The sequence below is a fragment of the Musca domestica genome, unplaced genomic scaffold (genome assembly GCF_030504385.1).
Source record: "Musca domestica strain aabys unplaced genomic scaffold, Musca_domestica.polishedcontigs.V.1.1 17, whole genome shotgun sequence".
Lineage (NCBI taxonomy): Eukaryota > Metazoa > Arthropoda > Insecta > Diptera > Muscidae > Musca > Musca domestica.
Genome location: NW_026712230.1, coordinates 8,605,527 through 8,612,740, shown reverse-complemented (window position 1 = coordinate 8,612,740; position 7,214 = coordinate 8,605,527).

Here is a 7,214-nt window from a genome sequence, read left to right as displayed (position 1 = left end):
AAGCATTTCTAGGCTGTGTTTGATATCATGTACCGGATATCATGGTTATGCAGTATTACGGCTTTTCTTGCATTTCGTTTAAGACATAGCACGAAAATATTTAATACAATTTTTGATTCATTATCCCATACATATCATCTTTACTTGCCCTAAATCCAAATAGCAAGAATATCAATACCAAGAATTCACAATCATTCCCAGCATTTTGAATATCAAACTATCTCGAATTCTAACAAATTGCCTTCTTGCTGGAAACATTGTCTTACTTTTTACTTTTTCCAAACAAAAATCGAAAAAAAAAAATACTCCCAATATTGATGTATATTGGGTATATCCAATCATTCATGGGAAAATCCAATGCTTAACAATTTATCCATTGCCTAAAAATGTTCACGTAGGAAATACTGCTAGTTTAAATGCGAATAGAAAGCTATACAGTGAGGGAGAAACTACTTGAAGAAAACTCCCTCTCGTTTTTATAAGAATGTGATTTGTAACAATTTGTGTGTGGTTAAAAAAGAACCATTCAGCATCAGAAAATTGGAGTAGTGTAACACTATGCCATCCAAGTACCAATTATCCCTTCGAAGGTCTTAAAAAATTCACAAAAGTTCATTGTAAAGATTCTTACCCCACACGAAGCATTCTTTCTGGTGTAAGTGTATCGGTATCGACAAAAATGCATACACAATACAGATGAATAGGGGTATGTACTACAAATCCTTAATGTACTGCAAACATTCCTTAATTGTGATGGAAGCTAAGAAATGAAAAATTTTTATGAAGGAAGAGTTCTCGTAGGGCATGCATCTCAACAATTACGATTTGATATGTATATGTATATGTAGACCAACAACACAACTGGTGTTGTGAAAATGAAGTATTTGAAAATGTGCGCCGCATTTCTGGTATATATTTTAAGATGGAATTTCAAATATTATTGGCGCAAATAAATTTACAAAATGTTTCACCCAAGTCCGCAATAAATCGCATTATCTTACGAAACATTAAATTACATCCACTATATATGAAAAAAGTGCCCAGGGCCGCAAAAGCCGTTTAATTAGACGGTGCTTCTTTATAGAAGAGTTTGTAACTAATATGCGTTTACATCGGTAATTTGCCTAAATTACATCATACCTACTGTGATCTTTATTAAATTCGTGTTACGGCTGTATAGCAGATTAAATTTGAAATAGGATGGGATAATAATATTGGATCTATTTATACCCTACTCCACATTATGGTCAGAGTATTATGTCTTTGTGCATTTGTTTCTAAGATGGAGAAAGAAATGAGGGAGACCATAGTTACTTTTAAGGATCCTCATTTCTCAGTTGTGAGTCGATTCATAGATGCCCGTCTGCCCTTGATTTTTGTCAACAAAATGCAGGTCGCATTTTTTTTCAAATTTTCTATACATCAAAGTTTCCTCAATTTAAATTAGTGATAATCGATCCAAGTTTAGATATAGCTGCCATATACTTACATATATCTTCATCTGATTTCAATTTTATTGTGCGCCAAATGTGTAATGTTTGTTCAAATAGGATGTGAATGCATATTGTAAATTTATTAAGGATAAAATATAGAATTGTCCCATATTTGGCTGAATTTATTTTAATCGGAACATATCATCTTATGATCCAAAATTCAACTTAACTAGACACGGTTCGTGTGCCATTTATATCAAATAAGAAGAAAATATTTTTGAGAACTGGGCATAACACATGGTTCATCATTTGACTGCCACAACCCTATTATTATTGAATAATACTTTCTCCAAGGTGCCGAAAATAATGAGAACAGAATAATTCGACTGGCCAAATCTTTTAAAAATGTATCCGGATTTAATATTAATTTTAATGTGGCATTGCCACTTTGTCCACGATTGCATTGTCCAATCGTTTAGAGAATACAGTTAATAGAGATGAAAAAACTGCCACTCGTCCGACAGCATTTAAAATTATTCCAGTGACAGCTCATTATAATCTGTACAAGCGTACAAAAGCATTTTGTTGAGAATTTTTCAGAAAAAAGTTATTCGCTATGGAATTCAAGCGTGATAGTGTGGTTTCTGGAAAACCACAAGTGGCTGTCGTTAGGGGACTCCAGCATTTAAATGTGAATAAATCTTTTGTGTCTCGTACTATCGCTCGTTACCGTGATACTGGTAGCGTAGCCCGACGTCATGGAAGTGGACGGAAGAAAACAGCAACATCAGCAGAAATGGTTCGAAGAGTAAAGAAGCGACTTGATCGTGCTGAATATATCGCAATATTCCATTCGCCAAATATTTGAAAAATGAGCCCATTGAAATTCCAAAAAGTGCAAGAACTTACACCGCAACAGAAAGAAAATAGACTTAAAAGAGTTAAAGAGTTGCTTCGCTTGACCAAAGTGGTGAACTGCCGAATTTGCTTATCTCGGATGAGTGAACATATGCTGTCCAGCAGTTTGTAAACAAACAAAATTATTGTGTTTACTTGCCACAGAGGTCAGCCTTCGGTTGGGCACCAAAACCCAAGGGTCGGTCGTGGTGATGGTGTGGGCCGCCATAACAGCCGATAGTCGCTCTATAAAAAAATCACACTATCACGCTTGAATTCCATCACGAATAACTATTTTTCTGCAAAATTCTCACCAAAATGCTTTTGTACGCTTGTAGACAATATAATGAGGTGTCACTGGAATAATTTTAACAGCTGTCGAACGAGTGGCTTAGAAGTGCCAGTAGTCTGAAGTTGGTTGCAGTTTTCTCATCTCACCCCGTTATATTTGGGGCTATACGCTATAGTGGACCTATATAGACAACTCTCTTTCACACAAGGAAGGAACTTCTTGTGTGGAATTTTAGACGATTCCCTTGAAAAATTCATTATTAAAATACCAAATATCGGAGGATATCGTTATATGGGAGCAATACGACATCGTGGACCGATATTGTCCATCTTTGAACTGCCTGCAGACAAAAGACAGATCTGTGCAAAGTTTTAGCTACCTATCTTTTGACTGTAGCGTGATTACAACAGAGGGACAGGGCTAAATCGTCTTAGGATTTTACGCTGATCAAGAATATAATACTTTGTTGGGTATAAAATTATTATTTTGATGAGTTACAAACGGAATGACGAACTTAATAAACCCTCCATAATATGTATGACCCAGCGATTTCTTATACATTTGCATAATTTGAACCCATAATGTTATGTAAACATTAGACATGGTTTAGTTGAAATTAGTTGAATTAAAAAATCATACCCAAAATGTTTTTGAACACTGTTTTAAAATTAACAATTTTACATTTCACAGTGTTATTTATTCCATTACTTAAAATGCCCGATATTATACAAGTATAATTTAACTAAATTTTAATCAATATTATAACGCAGCACCCACTTCCATTAAAATCTAAAATGTTTCTATCAAATCAAATGATATTTTACGTAATTGGAATTAGTTTAAAGGCATTATTAGAGCCAAATTATCGAAAGCTTTTTACTACATGTAATATTACAAAACACTCAATGCAAAAAAGAACCACTAAAAGACATCAAATTGAAAGGTGGGTAAAAAGAATTCTAAGCAGATCATGTTCGAATATATTGCAACTTTTTACGCAGTTTTACCATCATCACGGGATTTAGTATTTTTTCATGTGCGCCATTGGATGAGAGATTTTTATTCAGTTTGACACACAACAAATGAAACGGAACCACTTGACTTCATTACTTGCATTACGACTTCAATTGCAATATGAAAAAAAACGTTACCACCTCTTGAAAGTAATGCATTCTGCGACACGACTTTTTTTTAAAAAAAAAGTTCTACTTTTAAAGGAGAACAAGAAAAAAAGCTGTAAGTTCGACCGGGCCGAACTTTTAATACCCTTCACCATTTGGTACAAATTTAACAATTCTCAAAAAAAAAAAAAAAAAAATAATAATAATAATAATAATATTATTAATAAATAAATAAATAAAATCCGTTAAAAATTTTGTTAAAATCTGGAAAATACCTAATGTAGCCGTATATTAGAATCTATATGACGACGTGGACCTGCATAGGAAACTTTTGTCACAAGCTATTACAAAATTCAAATGCGAAACTTGAAAAAAAATCTGTTTATAATATAGCTAAAATCATCAAAATGCCGAATGCAGGGAGGTACCATGGTGGTTATAAAACGTGGATCTGCACAGACAATTGTCTGTCATAGGCTGTAGTTCCGATAAATAATGTCGCTAGAATCATCAAAATACCGCATATCGGGAGGTACCATTATATGGGGGCTATACGAAGACGTGGACTTACATGACCCATTTTCTGTCTTAAGCCGTAGCATCTATTACGAACATAAATATTAATTTTGAAACAGTTCCGGTAAAAATGTCGCTAGAATCATAAAAATACCGCATATCGGGAGTAAGCGTTATATGGGGGCTATACGAAGACGTGGACCTACATGGCCCATTTTATTTATACCAAAAGTCCTGCAGACATAGTACACATTTGAGTAAAATTGTATCAACCTACTTCTCTTTGTTCGGAAGCTAGAGTGATTTCTACAGATGGATAGACGAAAGAACATTGATAAATCGACATAGAATTTTATGCTGATCAAGAATATATATACTTTGTGGGGTCTAAATTTTTTTATATTTCGAGGTGTTACAAACGGAATGACAAACTTAATATACCCTCCATAGTATGGTGGAGGGTATAAAAAATGTGAAGAATCCCTAACCAACATCAACACTTCAAGTGACACTACAAGTAAGTAGGAGGAAAAAGTTACCACTCAGGAAAAAGTCACCACCTATCTGTGGGCTGAGAATAGTGAGACAATGTAACGTAACCATTTGTAATCCTTAATTCCGTAGTCGCATGAGAATAATCATCTATAAACTGATTTGTTGTTATAAATACAGCGACTAATACCAGATAAAATATGAGCCCAAAAAAATTTGGTGTTCACTTTCAACTAATCACAAAAATTATACCCTCTGCATTACCGGCGGACAAAAAGGAAGGGCAACTATATACCATATTCATTAACAATAAGCTAAAAATTAACTAACTTGCAACGTAAAATCACTAAATTTTTTAAAACCATAAAATGAGTAACGGCGAAAAAAAGAAGGAACGCCCGAATACAAAACCTAAGGTTACTAGATCGGAAAATACGAACCTATTTTCACTTAAGTTTATAAGCGTTTTTCTCGAATGTGCGAAAATCCATCCAATTGGAATCGGACAAAAATCCGGCCTATATCAAATATGGAAACAATGTCGACAAAACTTGCAAGGGTATTACTGTGTGTGTTACATTGCAACGAATATCTTGTTGCGGAAAACATATGTTTTTTTATACACATTAAACATAAATATATATTCGATGAAACATATTTATGGGAACTATGGCAACATCTAAACCGACTTTCATCAAAATTGACATACTTGTTTCTAGGTCGTTTGTGTTAAATTTCATTTTAGTGGGCATAAATTACGCATTTGATGCATAATAAAACTAAAATCAGGCAAATCTATATGTGGGATTTAAATCTGTAGCTATTATCACCAATTTGAATAGGTTTATCCTTGTAACAACTATGCTAAATGTCTTCCAAATGACAAATAATGAATGCGCCCAGTACTTTGCTTACAAAAATTCTCGAACAGACGGACGTTTGAACAACGTAATCATCAAAAGGAAGCTTGAGTTTATCTCGTGATCTTTTGTATATTTCACACAAATCCACAAAATCATGTTATTCTTTTAACCCCTTGGTGTCGGCACAATGAATTGTGGTGAAACTAAACAAACTACTGCTTTTTGAAGTTATTTAGTGGCTAATTTTGGCAACTTTGTAAGCTTTGTAAAAAAGCAATAAATTATTGGACCGTACTGTAAATACCCTCCACCATTAACTAAAGAAATCATTTTAATATAAAAGTACCTGGATTTAAAAGTTTTCCACTTTAAACTACAAATACCTGTGAACTGGGTTGGAGAATGCAGTTAAAGTTTTCACTAAATAATAAAGTTGATGAAGCCGATATATAGAGGTCATACTAAAACCGGAACCTATATAGGCAATTTATACAATAAGTATTATTATTTATTGCGAGTCTTAAATACCAAATTTGAAACAATTTCATGGGTAAATGTGTCTACAAATACCAAAAATCGGTGGGTATCGTTATATGGAAACTGTGGATTAATATGGACAATATTTCGACAGTGTTTGCAGAACACATTATGAAAATACCAAATTTTTCACAAATCCGTTAGAAAATATGGCTTTAATCATCAAAATACCGAATATCCGAAGGTTATATGTGTGCTATAGGAAACTTGGACCTTCATACACAATGTTCTGCCACCGAAGCTAGAAACCATTAAAAAATCATCGAAATACCGAATATAGTGGTTTTAGAAAAGACAAAGAATAGAAGCTTTAAGGTCAGTGACCAACCATGGATCAGTAAACATATTCGATTTCAATCTCACATTTATGGTAGAATTATCATTGTGAAACTTTCTTATATTAGAATATGAGTACTTATTTCGTTCTAGATGTTCACAAAGTTCGCTCTCCGGTTGTTGGTAGTATTTGCAGAATATTTCTAACTCGCCACGCTTGTTCTTTCTACCTCTTGTCTTGCAAAACCATGATTTTCCTAACATTTTTTTTCATTTGTCCCTTGTGACTTGCAGTATGAAAATTTGTAATGCAATTGTTTGTTTCATTAACCCATAGATATCATCTATACTTTTTTTATATCCAAATATGTATAAAAAGTAACAAGATGTACAAGATCCTTCAAATTATCTAAATTTTTAAACAATTGCGTTCCTGCCATAGGTGTTGCCTTTCTTCTCAGTTTTTGCTAACAAAAATTAAAGAACGGCCACCCAAAATGTATGAAAGCCGTAGCCTATTTTACACATTTTATATTCTCAACGCGATATGTATGTCCGATTCCAATGAAGACGAAAGAGAGATGAAATTCGGTACCAAAAAAAAAAATTAAATTATATTGAAATCGGTTGATGATTGGGTATAGCTCCGATTTCATGTATATAACATACCAAACACGATATGTATGTTCGATCCCAATGAAATTCAGAATGTCTGGCGGAATTTGGTTACAATAAAAAGTTTCACAAATTAATTAGAAATCGTTTAAGATTTGGATATGATGTATGA